The following is an 18727-nucleotide window of genomic DNA, read 5'->3' as shown; positions in this document are numbered from 1 at the left end:
ATAACATCATGTGACGACTTGACGTTAACAGCCGGTCCGCAGTGCTGATTTTGCCGTCTTGCATAATCTGACATAATTTCAGCATTAGCTGGCCAATGGAGTCGGCCGGCAGTGCTTCCAGCGGCTTATCCGCCTCTAATAATATATATAATAACCCGATATATAATAACTAATGACCCGACAAAGTTCCAGCATGAGATTTCGCATTGAGTGGGCCGGTAGTGCCTCTAGTGCCTCAAGTGTGAGCTTGGGTATGACCCACCTGACCCGGGAGAGGCGTGGCTCCGATGGCGGCGACCTGCGCGTGCAGCGCTGCAGACTGACATCGAGCCAGAGAGCCTTCTCATACCGCGGGGTGGTAACCTGGAATGGACTTCCGCAGTCCGTCCCCGTCATGCCATACACTCCGCGCCTTCAAGGCGGTGGTCAGAAAATGCGGCCTCCCTTAGTGCTCCTTTCATTTCGCTCGCTCACCCGCTCATAGGCCTCATATTCTTTTATCTGGTGTTTTAACGTGTTTTTAGAGTCAACCTACTGCCTAGCTTGCTTTTACTTTTAAAAGGTAATAGCCTGGTGGTGTTTTATGTTCTTTGAGCCTGCATGTTTGGGCAATGTGTCATCTGACGTGAGACCAGAACAGCCACAGCGTGGATGGTCTGTACAATAAACTCAACTCAATTCAACCACACGTAAAACAGACTTTACCCACAGAAGGACAGTGGGCAGCCGGATGTCGGGCGTTCAGACAGCGATAACACCTGTCTGACCTGTCGGAGGCATGACATCTAGACTTTCCTCGGTCAACTGACCTGCCACGCACCTGACCAGGGTGACGCTGGGCTCGATGAACTGCCTGACATGTGCGGCAGGCACCACCACCGTGATGTCCCATCTCTTCTGCTTGGCGACTTGCTTGCTCAGCTCTTTTAGCCTGGTCGAGAAGCTCTTGAAGGGTCAGCCGCTTCTGAAGCGCCTTCTCCCTCGCCTTGTCATCCCTTATGTCAGTGATCATTTGCTGACGCAGCTGTCTTTCTACATCCACAAACTCACATGTTGATGCCAGTTTACGCAGTCGAGCCACATAGACATCCATGGTGTAGTGACCGACGTCGCTATCTCCTTCTCGTGCCGCACCGCCTGCCCAGCCAGAGCCTCGTGTCCCTTCACCGAAGACTGTATTCACCTTCTCAAGCAGTCCCCTTTATGCCCTCCGTCCACGTCCACAAAAACCGTCGCGCAGTCACCACTATAGAGGACAACACAACTGTGGCGCACAACAAACTGAATCGTCTCTTCCAAGGCCGCGGATAACGCAGTCACTAAATCACTGCCGTATCCGATACTACATATCCCCTCCCTTAAGGAATCCCCACGGTTACATGATACACAGGTGTACCTTACCCCGGACTATAACGGTCCGGCGCGTAACGACGCCGACCGCGGGCCGAGGGCTGTAGCTCGCGATCCGTCCGCCGCGCCGACCTCCGGGGTGACCCCAAAGCGACGTCGCTCGCCCCCGAGCAGTCGAGCCGGCCCTCCACCGACGGTGACGACCGGCGGCCAGTCGGCGATCGAGCCGCGCTTCGCCGGGTCCGTCCCGCAGTCGGCGTCGACGTGACGTCCGTCGGCTTCGGCGTCGCTGGCCCGGGCAGCGCCGCCCGGTCCGCACGGGGCGGCGAGCACCGTGGAGGCGAGACCGGCGGCGGCTCCGAGCTAGTGCCCGGCCGCGCCGCCAGGGGCGCGCTCAGCGGCGACGGCGCGTCAGAGCCGACTTGTCCGGCCTCCGACCGCACCGCAGGGGGCGCGCCCGGCGTGCCGGTCAGAGATTCCCCATCTGGAGCTCGTTGTCCGGTGTCTGGAACGCGCGCCAGGTGTGCGGAGTTCCACCTTGTGCCGTTCTCCAGCTCGAACGTGCCAGCGGCCACTTGCCGCGTCACCTTGAGCGGCTCTGAGAACTTGCGGTCGTCCTTCCTGATGTGTCCCGGTATCTTCACACGCACCACGTCTCCAACCTGGATCCGGGTTGGGCGGACGGCCTGCCGGCTGTTGTAGTTGCGGCGGTTCCGCCGCTGTTGCCGTTCAACCCTCCGGTGAACTTCTCGGTCGGGTGAAGCAGGTTGGCCGATGACTGGTAGGTCGAGCCGCATCACCCGGCCGTGTAGCAACTCAGACGGCGCCCTGCCGGTCGTGCAGTGTGGGGTGGCCCGGTACCTCGCCAGCTGCAGCTGGAGGTACTGCTGCAGCGACACTTCGCTCTGGTTAACAGCAGCCACGAACCAGGTCTTCAGCGTCCGGTTGAACCGTTCCACTGCGCCATTTCCTCGGGGCCAATAGACGGAAGACCGTCGATGCTCGATGTTCCGCTCCTTGAGGTAGGTACGGAACTGGTTGCTGGTGAATTGGGTGCCGTTATCTGTCACGATAACGTCCGGATATCCTGTAATTCTACGGACGGCCTGCTGATCTGTGCAATCTACGGAATCTGTGTCAGCAATCTAAAGAAGGGCCGTCCGTGAATACAACAGCGGGCAGAGCCTGGCGGCGCGGACTGGTGTGACTCCCGTTACGCTCGCCTGGAGCGCCCGAATCGCTGCGGCACTTGCGGTGCGGCGAGCGGTATCGGCGGGTGTCAGCAGAACGCTGTTGGGCCCGGCAGACTGGCGGTAGCCGAGCACTCGCTCTTAGGAGAGCGTCTGGACTGGCAGGCGTGTCCGCTAAGACAGCCTGAGCCAGTGGCAAGGTCCGTGTCAGTATACCGGGTCCGACCACTAGACTAACAGTAGACTAACAGTACCAGACTAACAGTACCAAGTGGTAACGAATAGTGCGCATGCGCTATCATGTAGAACGGCGCACAGTTCCTGGAGGTCCACACGCGCAGTGGCGGACACATTAGGTACAGAGAATATATACACGATACAAGCATATGACAACAAACATAAACAAACAAACATAACATATGTACACTACGCGATCGGGCACAGCTCGTCACTACACTGCCCCCTCCCTAGACGCGTCGCCGATGAAGGTGACGTGTCGAAATCGATCCGGTGGTCGTGACTCGCGTCCGGAGCGAGTGCGGAGAATCGATCTGGGCTGTGCTGGCGTGGTGATGTCCGTGGTCGATGCTGGCCGCGATGGCGCTGCTGGTCGCGGTGTTGTCGGTCGTGTTGTTGGTGCTTCCGTTGGCGCCGGGCGTGGTGTTGGCGCTGCTGGCGGTGCAGGACGTGCGGCGGCCGGAGTGTCGTCATAGAGCAGGAGCTCCGGGCCGCCTGTCTGGGCGGCCGATGACTGCACGTCAGGTGCGCGCTGTGGCTGCTCCTGAGGTTGATCCGGCGCCTCGTCCATGAAGGCGGGCTTGCAACGGTCGATGGTGATGACGTCGCTTCGCTGTCGCCGTTGGATGGTGATGGTCTTGTCTGTCCTGTTGATGACTGGGAACGGGCCGTCGTACGGTGCGTCCAGAGGGTAACGGTGGTCGTCCCGCCGAACGAAAACGTACTTTGCCGTCTTCAGCGCCTCCGGGACGTACGTGGCGCGCTTGGTTGTCCGTGGCAGAGTGGGTCGAAGCTGAGCCATGGCGCGTCGCAGGTCCTTGACGAAGGAGGCTGGTGATGCGTCTGCTGTGCGGCTGTTGTCGAAGAACTCGGCTGGGAGTCGCAGTGGAGAGCCGTATACCAGTTCAGCTGGGGACGCCTGCAGGTCGGTCTTGATGGTGGCGCGGATGCCCAGCATGACCAGCGGCAGCACGTCTGTCCACGAGGCAGCTTGGTGGGCACGGAGGCTGGCCTTCAGCTGACGGTGGAACCGCTCGACCATGCCGTTGCAGGCCGGGTGGGTAGCTGGTTGTCCGAGTCCGCTGGCAGCCGAGGAACCGCTGAAGCTCCGACCAGAGGGCAGACTCGAACTGAGCGCCGCGGTCGGTGGTGATGATGGATGGAACACCGAACCTGGCGATCCAGTGCTCGAGGAAGGCTCGAGCCACCGTGGTGGTGCGAATGTCTGGCAGCGGGATGGCTTCTGGCCACCGAGTGAACCGGTCGACGCACGTCAGAAGGTGCGAGTGGCCTCTTGATGGAGGCATCGGGCCGACGAGGTCTACATGGGCGTGGTCGAAGCGTTGCTGAGGCGGCTGGAAGGTGCCGACGTCGGACTTGGTGTGCCGGCCGATCTTGCAGCGCTGGCAGGCGAGGCAGGTTCGGGTCCAGCGGCGCACGTCGCGATCCATACCGGGCCAGACGAACCGCTTGGAGACGAGCTTGACGGTGGCCTCGACGCCAGGGTGCGACAGGTCGTGCAGAGCCTTGGCGAAGGGCCGGCGCAGCGCCTCTGGGAGGACCGGCCGAGGCGATCCGGTGGACTCGTCGCAGAGCAGACGGAGTCCATCGCCGACCGGGATGTGGCGCAGGCGCAGTGAGGTGTCTGAGGCCTCGAGGTCTTCCAGCGAGCCGTCTTCGGACTGGGCCTTGGCGATGGCAGTGAAGTCGGCGAGCGGGGGGCGCGGCTGGGCCACCATCGAGACCGTGCGCGACAGCGTGTCGGCGACCACGTTGTCTTTGCCAGGCACATGGCGGATGTCCGACACGAACTGGCCGATGTAGTCCAGGTGGCGGACCTCTCGTGGTGAGAAGCGGTCGGAAGAGGAGCCGACGGCCGTTACCAGCGGGCGGTGGTCCGCAAAGACAATTGCCGACCGGCCTTCGATAGAGTGCCGGGAGTGGCTACAGTCTTGGTCACAATGGTCAATGGTCTTCAATGGTCTTGCCCGGAAAAATGTATATATTTTTAATTTTGTATACACTGTGCATATTTCTATTTGGCGCGGCTGAGCATGACAAACGTAATACCACCGAGCCGCCTTCCCCTGTGACCATTTTGCGAGGTTAATCAAATCCCGACCTTGTTTTTCCCTGGCCATTAATGTTCTAACCTTACGGGTGATTGTTTGAGCGCGGAAGATGCTGAATCTTGGTTAACCCCATACTTATCATATGATAAAGAACGTCAGTGTTAGACAATTTAATTTAGGATAGTTTAATTCAAGTCGATATGAATCCGACTTGACAATTTACTAGGTGGGTTTTGCAATTCAAGTCGGTATGAATCCGACTTGACAATTTACTAGGTGGGTTTTGCAGCGCTATTAGTTTGGCATGTAATTATAAATCACTGCTTATTTCGATCCGGATATAGTTATTCAATGCTGGCCTTTGCGTCCTCAGAAAAGTTGTTTATAATCATGAATGCTTGCATTGGCCCATACTTTCCATTTTTCAGCACCATTATTCGCCGTAGTTGACCAGGTGTTTTTCTTCAGCTCTCCCCTGAATCATTTGGCTTAGACCCATGGCGTATCACCCGTGCATCGCAAGACGCACCTACCACACATAAGTTCACGATCCTCACGAACCCACATCAGCGTCCGTTCGCTTGGTGTGTGACTCCTTGACCTTTGGCCGCGACAACTGCCAGCCCACCGGAGCACCCCTCCCTACACGCGCTGCCCCGCCCGATCCCCTCCCTCCCCCCCCCCCCCGGGGTCGTGTCACGAATGTTCGGGCTTACGCTGCTACCGGCCGCTGCGCAGCTGTCACCTAGCGCTTGGGAATGTGTGGTCTGGTGCGGATTCAGCCAACTACCGGCTCGCGACACCAGCGCCACGTAGTGGCGACGGTACATTCTTTTTAGACATACTGTACACAACGAGAACGACATGCCAAACACTAGCATTGAAAGTCTGGGCCTGACACCATGAAGCAAACGAATCAAACGAAGCTCATGCAGCATGTGGACCTGGGCGAACTGACTGCTGCCTTCTCAGTCTGCCGCGAACTGTCACAGCTTCTCAACCTCAGCCTCTGGGCGACCTGACTGCTGCACAGTGATGCAAATGGGGTTCACGAGTGGCCATAAATACCAAAAAGTCAAGTTAACCAAACCGAGTAAATCGCTATATGGCTAACCAAAGCAATGTTTGGCGCATCTGAAATCACAGTTTTCATATTTTTTTGTCAAAACCGGCCTCGTGTATGATTGTCAGAAGTCGTGACATTTTCTATGTCGTAAAATGACTGTCAGATACTTGCAAGTTCAAACGCCGCTAGCGTGCGTTCATTTAATACAAACTGCAAAAATTATGCATGGCAATGATCCCTAAAGCCTGCTGCTTCTCATGCTGGGTCACAAAAAGCCGCATCTTTTTTGGTTTGGCGGTGATCTTATCATTTGTCATCATGTTGCAATCGCACTTTTTTACTTAAAAATATTTGCTTTCCTTTCACCTACAGCAGTTTACAAAGTGTGTGCCCGTTAGTGCACCATACCATAGCATTCCCTAACCATTTCTGAATCACACCGTGAAAGAATTAAGGCGCTAGCACAGGGCAGACCGGCGCTATTGAAGTTTTTGTCCGGCGCGCGGTCGGGTATCGCGGTCGGGGTGGATTGCTTTCACCGCGGATTACAATTTCGACAGACGTTTAACTTTGACCTGCTATAAGTAGGTCAAATATTGACCTTAAGTCAAAAGTAATATGTTCACTCGCGAGATCTTGTCAAGAGCAATCCGTTGGTTTTTGTCGCGAGGCGCTAAGACACTTCGTTTAGGAACAGCAGAGGGATGCACCGACGAAACCCCGCTGTGGCGGCGCGGCCGCCCGAGCTGCCCACCGCGCCGCGGCACCCGAACGCAACGGACGAAATCTTTAGGAGCGCCGGTCAGCCCTGTGCTAGCGCCTTCATTCTTTCACAATGGGGCTCAGAAATGATTAGGGAATGCTTTGATATGGTGCACTAACGGGCACATACTGTGTAAATTGCTCTAGGTGAAACGAAAGCAAATATTTTTAAATAAAAAAACTGCGATTGCATCATGATGACAAATAGTTAGATCAACGCCAAACCAAAAGAGATACGGCTTTTTGTGACCCTGCATTAGAAGCAGCAGACTTTGGGGATCATTGCCATGCATAATTTTTGCCATTTGTATGAAATGAACGCACGCTAGCGGCGTTTGAAGTTGCGAGTATCTGACAGTCATTTTACGATATAGAAAATGCCACGACTTCTGACAATCATACACGAGGCCGGTTTTGACAAAAACATGAGAATCATGTTTTTCAGACACCCCAAACATTTGCCTGACTGGCCATATTACGATTTATTCGATTAGGTGAACTTGAAATTTGGGCCTTTTCGGTATTTATGGCCACTCGTCAACCCCATTTGCATCACTAGCCGCGTTTACATAGGGCTAGTTGCCAGATAGTGGAATTCCGATACCGAGACTTTTTTCCACTAACGAGACATTTCAGGGACTTTCAGATAATTCTGACGACCTATCCGGCCAGAAGGACCAAACCGATTGACAAAAATAAATACATCGTGGCGGATGAACACTGAGGTACTTCAGGCCTAGACATAGTATAGATGTCGCAACTCGCGGCCTTCTCGGCAGTAAGGGCGTGGTATAGATGACGCTACTGCAGCAAGTCACTGGAACGTGCGAGTCGTGGAATGGAACGGAAGATACGGAACGGGGGCTTCTTAACGGAAGCTTATTCGTTTTATTTTCATTTAAGAATTGATTTCGTGCGATAGGGAAAGAACATTGTCTCTTCTTTTTTCATACGTCTGCACCCCCCCCCCCCGCCCCTTCCATCCTTCGGATCAGCCAGTGTGCAGCAAAAGGGTTCATCGGAGAAAAAACAACAAAGAGCAATCCTCCCTGAGCCTGTCAGGTCAGAAATAACATGAGGACCGTTCGTTATGCCCTACTGCCCACGCTTTTTAAAATTTCAGTAGTAGTCAGTTATCTGGCCAATGTTTCCGTATAGGGGTTGGCAAACACAACTGAGCCTCGTGAGTGGGATGAGTACTGGACACAGAAGTGGACAATTTGTTGGCAAGAAGCCCGCAAGGATAATATCTCGAAACTCAGGACTACGTATACAAACACTTTAAATGCATCTAAATCCATACTATAATCGAAAGCCGCATTGTTGTGAACTACTAAGTCCGACCTACAGCAAGCACGACAGTCCGATCATAGATGTATTGAAAAATAATTAGCAACTTTAAACATCGCCTTCCTCAGCCACGCTCTACACCGCATCACATAAGAAAACCGCCAACATCGATTACAAAACACACATAAAGGAATTTCGTAGGTATAGATCAGAGGAATACTTCACCTCATTTATCTGGCGCGTCAATAGGTATAAAGTAATCTTTGGCGTCTACGCACTAGCAACATCTATAATGCAAACAGTAGTTCAGAAACAATCCACAAAAATTGTAACAAGGCCAGGGTTGGTCAAAATAAATTATAGTCACCGTGATAAATAGCAAACGAAATACAGAACAAGCACAACAAAGCATTTCACACTCGTTTAGACTGTACAATATGCCTCCATAAGACATTGCAGCAGTGTACAAGGAAAACATTCTTTAAAGATGCTAACGTGGGGAGTTTTAAAAGTTTCGTGAACATAGTTACGAGTCACTGCACAAGAAATGTCGCGGTCGCCAGCCGGCCCAGGCGAAAGAGTCGACGGAGACGGCTTCAAACAAACCCGAGAGGGTGTAGTTTCATCCGCGTCAGCGGAGGCGCTCTCTCTACCAAGGTCGTCAGTTACCAGCCGCAACACCCTGCTGGCGATTTGATAGAGCTGCTCTCATTCTCAGCTGGCTGAGCGCCATGTGCCGGGTCATCCGGCTCCATGATTTCCCCTTTCATTAGCAGCTGCTGTTGTAGTTATTGTTGTTGCGTTCCTTTCAGCCGCTGCCGCAGCATAGCCGTACGGGTCTGGATGGCTCTCACGGCGGCAGCCAGGGTCACCAATTCCGTCTCCCCGTAGCCACACCAGACTCGGGAAAATGTACTGAGATGTACCGAGCCAATGTTGCAGCACTCGCGGCATTCATCGGTAGGACTCCGCCCAACCCGATGTCGGCACTGGCAGGAGCCCGACCAGTGGTCCAAACGAAACTGATGAAAATCGACAGCTGATGAGCGGTCCTCCACTGACGCCGGACGGGTGGCGACGGCGCGGCCGGTCCTGGAGCTGGAACAGCAGAATGGACCGGCCGGGACATGCGGCTCATCAGTCCATTCGTCCTGCTACTCCCCGTAGACCCCAGCTCCTTCGCTGCAGGTTCTCGCGTCTGCCGACCCGTCCGTCCACACCCACGCGGCTCGATAGGGGAGGGGAGGGCAGATATGGTTACGTCGCTTGAAACAGTTCAGCTGCCGAGGCTCTTTGTCGCAACGCCGCCAGCGCCGGGCATCGCAGCAGCACATACCGTGGAGTGCCAGCCTCTTCGCGGCAGACGCGGCATCGGGCAGCGGGGCACTCCACGTCGTTGCATTGTGGGCATCCGGCCTCGGGAGGCGGCCGATGCAGAGCAGGTACTGGCAGATGTCGATAAATGACTGCACGGTCGGCCTCCAGGACGGAGCCAGGACAGCGGTCGACCCATATCGACCGGTACCATCCGTCCGGCCGGCTCCTCCAACACCGCTCTTAGGGCGAATAGCTCGCCGCGTGTGCTAGAGCAGAGAGCGCCTGCCGCGACACGCACCTCTCGGATGTCGCGGTTCGGGGGGGGGGGGCCTCCTCCTCCATCTAGCACACCATCGGTGGCGGAGCTGTCTGACCAGATCAAGCTCGCCTCAGACGGGAGCTCCGCCAGACGACTTTCCGACGCCTTGGCTCGCCAGCCGTCGCGCCCAAACTCGCTTCAGGCCGTGAGTCTATAGCCGGCGCGGTGGCGTGGCTTCGCCATGGTAGCCTTGGGCGGGTTGTCCTCAGAGAACGCGTTCGCATTGGCGAGGAGGCGAGCAGCGCCACGAGTCCTGAAATGACCAAACAACATCAATAGACAATCAAAATTGTGAAAATTGGCATTAACCTTCCAGGCGGTCGGGGGGGGGGGGGCATTTTTTGCCCATTTTTTTGCGACAAAGACCTTGACCTGACCTCCACCAGAAAGTGACCTAAACCGTACCTGATGGTCTTATAACCTACACCATTGAGTTGGAAATGAAAAAACTGGCCATAAAACATGCATCACACAACCTTAGTAAAGTTGGGCTCATGTGGTGACCCTTGGTGACCTTTGGTGACCTGACCTGTGACCTGACCTGGTATGACCAGTGACCTCTAATGGCAACATGTGTACTAGACAACTGACGCCTTATCGCTGATTTTCAACAAAATGCGTTTTACTCGGTGTTATAGCGCTTTCCCTAGAAGCCCCGTGAACGGTGAAACATTTTATCTTTGACCTGACCTGTGACGTCATCGGTGACCCCGAGGTCAAGGAAATTTGGTTTCCCTCCACAACTTTTGACAGGGCTATCGAAAGCCGTTTGAATTTTTCGGATCCGTCCAGTAGTTTCGGAGATACGGGGGGGGGGGCAAAAAAAATGTCCCCCCACCGCGCGGAAGGTGGCTGGGAGGCCCACCGCCTGCCGGGTTAACTGCGCAACTGATGTTTGCTTGTTTTTTTTTTATTAGGGTTTACGGGCGCTGTGGTGGTCATTTTGCACCCATGGCGCTGTTCTGGTGAACCTGCGCAACTGAGCAGTGATCATGCCATAACTTATGTTTGGCGTAGTGGCAGGGTTCCACCTAAAATTTCGGCGCACGTCAGGTGTAACGTCACATGCGACAAATTCAGCGCATGTCAGTTGGGCAAACTAGGGCTGCTGGAATACTATAAAACGAGGGCACCAAAAATTGATCCTAAATGACCATACTTGGACATTAATGCAGACCCTCTCTGTATCACCAATTGTCAGAAAACAAGCAGGTGTTTCAAGGAGCGTTAGAGAGTCATGAAGCCAGGATAAAACACAGTGCTATTTTCTCAAAGCAGCTTTTACATGATATAGTTAGGTAACTCTCTCTCTCTCTCTCCGTTTACCATTCGCAAGGCCAAAAAGGCCAATTGGTTTTGAAAGGCATTGGATTACAAGCTGAGCATTTTTTACTTCATCATAAAATGTTAAACCTGCGTTTAGATGAAGTACATATGAACGGTGGTTTATAGGCTGATGGTTGGAGGTTGAAGGTTAGTAGGGAAGGTAAGGTCAGGATAATTTCTGCTTTTTATTTTCATTGGACTTCAGTGTTCATCAACACACGCATTAAAATTTCATCTATTTGAGCACCTTCAAGCCTCAATATACAACAAGGTGTACCACAACAAATTAAAAATTGATGTCATGCCAATATATGGTCATGATTATTACCACAGAATTGAATAATGCCTATTGATGCCCTACCTAATATTTGCTGCCTGAAATCTGATTAACCAAGCATTTTTTCTTGTGTTGTTGTTGTTGTTGTTGAAGAGTTAGGATTTTTTTTCTTGTGTTGGCAGTCTAAAATTTGGCTGGCTTGAGCACAATGCTATTGCTCTAGCAGAATCTCAAACGGATGTCTACCAAGTGCCACTCCCAAGAAAGTTTTTCAAGATTCTAAAACGACAAACTTTGTTGATGCCTGATCGTGTGATGGTAAATCAAATGATAGCACTCCATCTGAGGCCAGTTTTACAAACAGAAAGTAGCCATCTGCCGGATTTTTTTTTTTTTTTGCCTAAAGGCTGATTCACATATGGAGCGTAAATGGTGAAGCCCTCCCTGCTTACATGCCCATCGCGTTTGCTCTCTGTATGTTGTACCTACGTGGAATGGATATATAAGGAGAAAAATTCCAGGCAGCTATTTTTTTGGTAAATCGAGTAAAGTAAAACTGGCCTCTGAGCGAAAATTTTGACTGAGTGAGATCTGTCGGCTCTTTGGTGGTTTGGATAGGAGTTGATGATTTTAATTGAAAGATTAAAAGGAAAGGGTTTCAAGACAATCGGCATGACAAACCAACACCTTACCTGCAGTTCAAGTTTGTCGATTTCTTCATCAAAATCTAGCCTTCGTCTAGTCCACAGATCAAGATAAAACTACTGGATAGGTACAACTTCTTCTTCTTTTGCACCTCACCCGCCGCCCCCTACACTTCTCCCTTATTCTGATAAATATATTTACATAATTTTCACAAGAATGCCACTCAACGGGGTCTAAATCTAAAAAAGTGCAGGGCTTAAATTTTGAGCTATAGTGATAGTTCTCAGTGCTTTGAGACACCCGATATGTCTTCGGCACGCCGTATTTGTCTCTCACTGCCTGCGAATTCGGCGGTATGATTGGTCGAAGGCCGAGGCTATGGGTCCAAGAAAAGGCCAAGATTCCTGCCAAGATTCTTACAGATTGCCAAGGCCGATGACTGACGTGACTGACGGCATGTTACTGCCCTTGGCATATTGCCAATGCACTGCTCGGTCATATCGGCAGTAATGTCAACAGTCATATCGGAAGTAATATGGTAGCTATACGCAAAAACCATTTGGCGTATAGCTACCATACTTTTCCGATACCGAGACATTCTAGATCAATTTCTCTACTGTTGGCGACATCTGCTGAGAAATCCCAAGACCGAACACAAGCACATAAAAATAATGCACTCTAAGGATGCGTTCGAAATCTGGGAAGTGACGGATTTAATTCCTCAATGCGTGTCCCAGCCTTCCCCATGCTGTTCGCTCCGCCATCTATTACCAGGTTTTGCATTCGCACTTCATGAATTGACCACCCCGCCAAGTAGGTTGGTATCAAGTTGGTATAGGTGTCGCATTGCTCTGGTCGATCAGGCTGTGCCAGCTGTCTGGAGCTGATCTAAAAAACGCAGAAATTCAAAAGACCGACTCCAAAGCAATGGCAGCATGCAATATGCATATCAAAAGAGCGTAATTCTGTCATGATTGCGTCAGAAGCAAACATAATGGTAAGAGTTGTGTGTCGGTAGGCGCGTGTGGAGCCGCTGGACCGACCGGGGACGTACCCAAGGGGGGACGGACGGGATGCGCCTCCCCCCTAGGGGTTTTCAGGGCCCCTGTATGGATTCAGGGCCCATGCTGGCAGAAGGCCCACGTTGGCCAACATCACGTCGGAGACGAACGAAATCCATGGGAATCCCTAAAAAAATCACGTTAGGACAATCAAGGCTCTCCGACTCGCCTGCCACCTAGGGTCCTTCGATTTACTACATGGGGCCTCCTGTGAATAACCGCTAGTGTCTGTGTCTGACCACTAGGGCCCCTCTGACTCCTCGGTAGAGGGCCCTCTGTAGGTAGGAGGCTCTCTCCACGGGATTCCTCCGCTCCCCCCCCCCCTCGGCCAAATTCTAGGTTATACGTGCCTGCGCTAAGCCGGGGTCGGAGAGAGGAGTTGACGACCGAATGACAAGGAGTACCCAGTTCTGAAAGTAAGCATTTGGAATACAAACAATCCAAAGCTGTGCAGTATTTATATCATTCGAGAGCAGTGCCTTCAATTTGGATACACTTAGCATTCATTTCCCACACCCGTGTACTAACAAGAGCTGTTGACTGAGACTTATCGGAACAGCTCCATTACCTACTAACTTTACTAACAGTTCCATGCGTAAGGTTTCCATACACCAACTTGCCGGACGGAGCACGTTACAAAAACTAACTTTGACGATATAAAACCAGCCACGCGGAGTGCGACCATCACCGCCCTAAAGCTAAAGCACACTTGTCGGTCGGTTGTGCTATCCGGCCACTCCACGAAGGCCCCGGCTTCTCCGCTGCGGACTCCCGCTTCCGCCGATGCGTCAGTTCATACCCTGATGGCTTGCTGGGGAGGGTGGCCAAGTGTCGCTGTGCCGCCCGGTGTAGTTCATCAGCCGAGGCGTCGCGCTGCAGTGTCCCCATGTCCAGCCTGAAGGTGAAGTCTGGAAAGGCGGCCACCTCCCACGGCGGCGCGCTGCCACGCAACAGGGGCTCGAACGGCAGGGTGATCCCAGCCGCTCGCCAGGTTTCGTGCCCCACCCCACGCCAGCCCGTCACTGGCTTCAGTCGGCTGGGCGGCCCATCATCGGCGATAGTCCTGAGGGCTTGCCCTCGGGGAGCGCGTGCGCCTTGGCGAAGAGCTTCGCTACCAGCACGTCTCGCCGGGCAGCCAGCGGGCACCGGCATCAGTCCGGCCTCCACCATCACTGCGTGGGCTGGGGTAAACAAGGGGCAGCCAGTGATATACGGGTCACCGCCCGCATCTCCCTCTGGAGGAGTTCCACGTGGGATTGTGGCGTCACCGGGAGCCAGGTCGCAGCCGCGTGCACCAGCACTCCACGGACGTATCCAGACGCTACAGCGCAGAGCTGTCGTTCCGGCTGCGCGCGCCGCTGGTACCCCCGCGCGCGAGACGACCATCACTCCATCACTCGAGGCCGCCCCTCGCCCGGCTCCGGAGCCGGGGTCTGCCGTTGGCGCTACGGCCCGCGCAGCTCCGGAGCTAGACGCCACAGAGGCTGCCGGGCCGGCGCTACCACTTTCCTTTGCGTTGCTGCCGCTGGGATGGTGTACCTGTTGTCTGGATCCCTCAGCAGGGCAAGATTGCTGTGTGCCAAAATCTGAGGGCATTTTGCACAATTGGGTCGATGAAGGAAGGATCGTAGTAGTCTTCGATGGCCGTCACCTTTCCATTAGCCTCAAACTCTGGGTCTGCAACGCACAGAATGCCCTTCCCGGTGTTCATGACCTTCATCTGCAGCTGCAGTTGTGCCCGGACCTTGGGTCTTATGGTCATGTTCTCGTCATGGTAGAGAGCCACTGTCCTCTGTGCTGATGGACACTTCACCTCCAGCACAACCTGCTCACCGTCCACACTACATACACCGTCGGGGCTTGCTGCCAAAACAGGGAGCTCAGCATCCACGGTGATACCACATGGCATGATTTTACTTTGGAGGATCTTCTCCATGACGGACCGAACCTCTGCTTCTAATGCCACTCCTCTCTGCATTTGCTCAGAAGCTTTGAAGACTGTACCTCCCATTATGTTTTCAACCAAATTGCCATCACTCTTCTTGCAGACTGCTGCTGCATATAAACGTGAAGCCGTTATACGGCGCCCGAACATGATGCCACAAAGCATCATCTGCTTGATGACGGGTTTCTTTCTCCAGCTCTGTGATGCTACTGGCCTTGATCTTGTGACGTAAATAACTTAACACATCTCCACACCCATTCCAGTCAGCTACTAACCTGTCCATGTATAGATGACGAAGGTCAGTGTCATCATGCTGCATGTCACAAATCACAGCCCTAGGTTTCTTCGCCACTGTCTTCACTCTCTCCAGCATTGCAGATAGCAGGCTCCTCTTCATACCACGTGACTTGGATGCTGCTGCCATCCCCAGCATATCTCGGATCTTGACAGGCTTTGAAGATGGAACCTCAGAGAGTTTAGGCTTTTGCAGTAGCACTTAACATCAGTTATTGACTTTTCACAACTTCTCCGGTGAAGCCAAAACACGAATGCCACAACATGTTTGCATCCTCCATGTTGGGCCTGACAACCAAAACAAGAGGCCTTCCTGATGTGATCCACCCTGTGGTCTAGCTCAACCATGACAGGGTATTCACCTTTGGTAAGCCTATGCTCCGGTGTGACCTTCGCACGCACGACAGTACCTTCAGCTGTGTTCTTTACTTGAACATAGCCGACAGCATCGTCCCCATACTCTGGACGAGCAGACCTGCAAAAAAAAGAAACTCAGATCAAGATCATTCCGAGAGCCTAGTTGCACCCCATCATAAACCATGATTTTCTGGTTAGGCAGCAGGAGGGGAATAGCCAGTGTATCAGCACCATTTAGCATGGTTTCTGACCTCGAGGCGTTGTGTCGACGACGCACTGCCAGGCACTGCCAGCAGCGATGACATCATTAAGCCCATTGCTCCAACACTACCAAAGTGTGACATCAGGGGTTGCTGGCAGGGGTCGGCAGCGTGCTTTGAAACATCACACTGACACAGAAATCCACCATTTTACATCGACTAAATTTGCGTAAAAATCTGAGCAATCAGGAAGCAAGTGAATCCAAATGGCCTGTTGCATCATGCAGGGCTATATTCCTGATTCCTGTGTTCACACAAGCTTATACACAGCCATATAATCAGTCATATGGGGACCAGGTGTTGCGATGGGGTGAGGACCAGAATGCTATAGGCCGTTACTCTATCATAAGGGATCACCAAAAATGTACCTTGAACTAAAATAGAAAAGGCCAAAGCAGCTTTTTAGAAAGGTAGATTAGGTACAAATACCAACCTTTCCAGTTTTGTCATTCGGAACTCAGCTGATAGGTACGTAATCCTCGTTGTTCCTTAAGAAATCTGAGACTGTAAACATGTCTACAGATGGCAAGTTCAGCGAATTTGCCTTCACAAACCCTTCTTCCATCTTGCAAGGATTGCTAACCCAACAAATCACCTTGAAATTTATAAAGAAATCACTTCAAACCGCCTTGAGCGAGCGTCTCCAACGAATGGACGTATCGGACGCGAGAGGTCCACTAAAAAATGACGTCATGCTGCCTAAGGACATATTTGATAATTTGACTAATATTGCAATTTCTTTGTAAATAAACAACAGAATGTTGAGTTAATTCACCAAAAATTATTTTTAAATATGCTCTAAAAGATGCTAAAAAATTGAAGCGAAATAATTTTCAGGAGCATTCCCTATTCTGCGTTTTTAATTCTTGTACGAGGTGTAATATTTACACTTTACCGAAATGTACCACGACCCCCCAGAGGAGTGTTGACCTAACACGTTTACACTCTCCAGGCGAACAGCTAAGGCAGCTACACTCTTGATTGACCGTTCACTGAAGTGTTACACCTGAAACGGAGCACGTCTTCCGAGTGTATATCCCTTTACCGGGCACCCATAGAAATAATTGGAAATCCATTCTTCTGGCCCTAGATCATGTTAATTTGAACCTTTGTAAGACTTTTTTTACTCATGTGATTGTTTCGAGAACTTATGTTTCCAGTGCAAATCACGACACTTTGAAGTGCTGAAATATGGGGCCTCGCCAGCCTACGGTCAAACTGCCATCGTAAATTCACTTGCGGGAAAATTTACTTGGTACCGAATAGAGTTGCAAAATTTCCCTACCGCACTACCGGCATGCCGGTAATTTTTCACTACCGCAGGTTTTTTCTTGGTATCTGGCATGTCTTGCCGGTAGCATGCCGGTATTTTTGATTTTGCACCAAAAAAAAAAAAAAAATTATCAGCATATGATTCAAACTTTGGACACTAAGAGGCTATTGAATTGTAATAACAGCAATCTTAGCCACTGCAAAATACATTTTGTGGTAGAAGTTCCATTGCTAAGGGTAGGGGTAGGGTAACACATGAACCTCAGCATTTCACAGGTTTGGCTCTAATTAGAATTGTCAAGAATCTACTATGGTCTATCAAAGGAAGACAAAGAATACTCATTCATGTTGCAAAAGCATAACCAATTAGTAAGTCTGATGGTAGGTAATAGGCATAATACAATAACTAAAATAAATAAATGTTCATGGCAACATTCCCTAGGCAAAAGGCAGAATCAAAACAACACAAAACACATTGTTTGGAAACTGGCCTTGAGTCCTGAGATGTGGTCTGAGATACTCTACAAAGAATTTGACACTGAAAATCCAGCTGAAAAGGCAGGTGTTAGGTAGCCCTGAGCCTAACGTTGGTCCCAAAATGAAATGAGAATGAATTTAACTGGCATTTTGTCTTATCTTTACAAGCAATACAACATGCAGACGAAATGAATGCAAAGTGGCACAATGTGGCGCAATGGCAACCAAGGATTGACTTTTAAGATCCTCTGTCCCCCTAATGAAAGGATGTAAGCTGATGACGTAATATTTATTCATATGCCCTTTTGGTTGAATCACTCAAGAGAAATCAATTTTCTTGTAGTGAATAACACTCACAGTGTTGATTTCATTGGAATTCAATATCGTGTTGGATGATTTTTATCAATAAAATCATTCACGAGGCAGAAGTTCGCAGTCCTAAAACCTTTTTTTGCAGTGTTTTAATCAGCTGGTTAAAAACTGTGTTATGGCGCATCTGTTTCGAAATCCTTTATAACCTTGTGTTTGTTCCCGCGTTTGAGATGGGGGAGGATATTATATCGTTTTTATACATATTATTTGGTGACTTCTCAGGACAAGTGAGTTATTAACACATATTTTTTACATGATTCGTATCATACTCACGAGCCAGCAAGCCATGGCGGATAGGATGGCCTTGGCGGATAGGAAAAAGCTGATGTTGATCTCGCTTCCTCAGTTAGGAACATCGCCGAATCTGTAGTTTTTTATATTGTGATTTGTGACTATCTATAGTTCATTATTTGGTTGGTACCTGCAACATTTTAGGAGAATGTGGAAAATAAAAATTAAGAACGCTTGTGGTAAATGTGATTGCTGCTCACTGTGCAATCTTCAGAAACACATTTCAGTAATTCAAGTTCTTTTTGTCCTTGCTATTTTGATGAATGTGTTAATGCTTTTTGTAGGCAATACCTTTTTGATTACAGGTGATATTTTAACAGCTGTAGACTGGAATTGAGTTTCAAAATTGTGGTGTTTGTGGGGCGAACTCAGCCAACATCAGGCTGCTGGTAGTTTTGGTTGAACAATGGGTGGCTGCTGGGTGGGGCAGCTACTGAAATTGCCAAAATGTGGCATCTCATGTAGCGGTAAGCCAGAATCAAGAATGCAGGTTTTTTGGTATGCCGGTAGTTTGGCGGTTTTTTTGCTTGGGGCGTGGTAGCATGCC

General features: G+C 51.2%; 1 long non-coding RNA gene across 1 annotated transcript; it reads right to left on the bottom strand.

The window, feature by feature from the left end:
* Positions 1–9773: 9773 nt before the first annotated feature.
* On the bottom strand, positions 9774–11958 carry LOC122386897. Its single transcript, XR_006257448.1, has 2 exons — positions 11899–11958; positions 9774–9856 (listed from the first exon to the last, which is right to left on the bottom strand). It is a non-coding gene; the product is annotated as an uncharacterized LOC122386897 (long non-coding RNA).
* Between the last annotated feature and the right edge of the window lie 6769 nt (positions 11959–18727).

The sequence above is a fragment of the Amphibalanus amphitrite genome, unplaced genomic scaffold, assembly GCF_019059575.1.
Source record: "Amphibalanus amphitrite isolate SeventyFive unplaced genomic scaffold, NRLGWU_Aamphi_draft 000266F_arrow, whole genome shotgun sequence".
Taxonomy (NCBI): domain Eukaryota; kingdom Metazoa; phylum Arthropoda; class Thecostraca; order Balanomorpha; family Balanidae; genus Amphibalanus; species Amphibalanus amphitrite.
The sequence above is the reverse complement of the archived record's forward strand: the minus strand, read 5'-3'. Positions and strand labels throughout refer to the sequence as shown.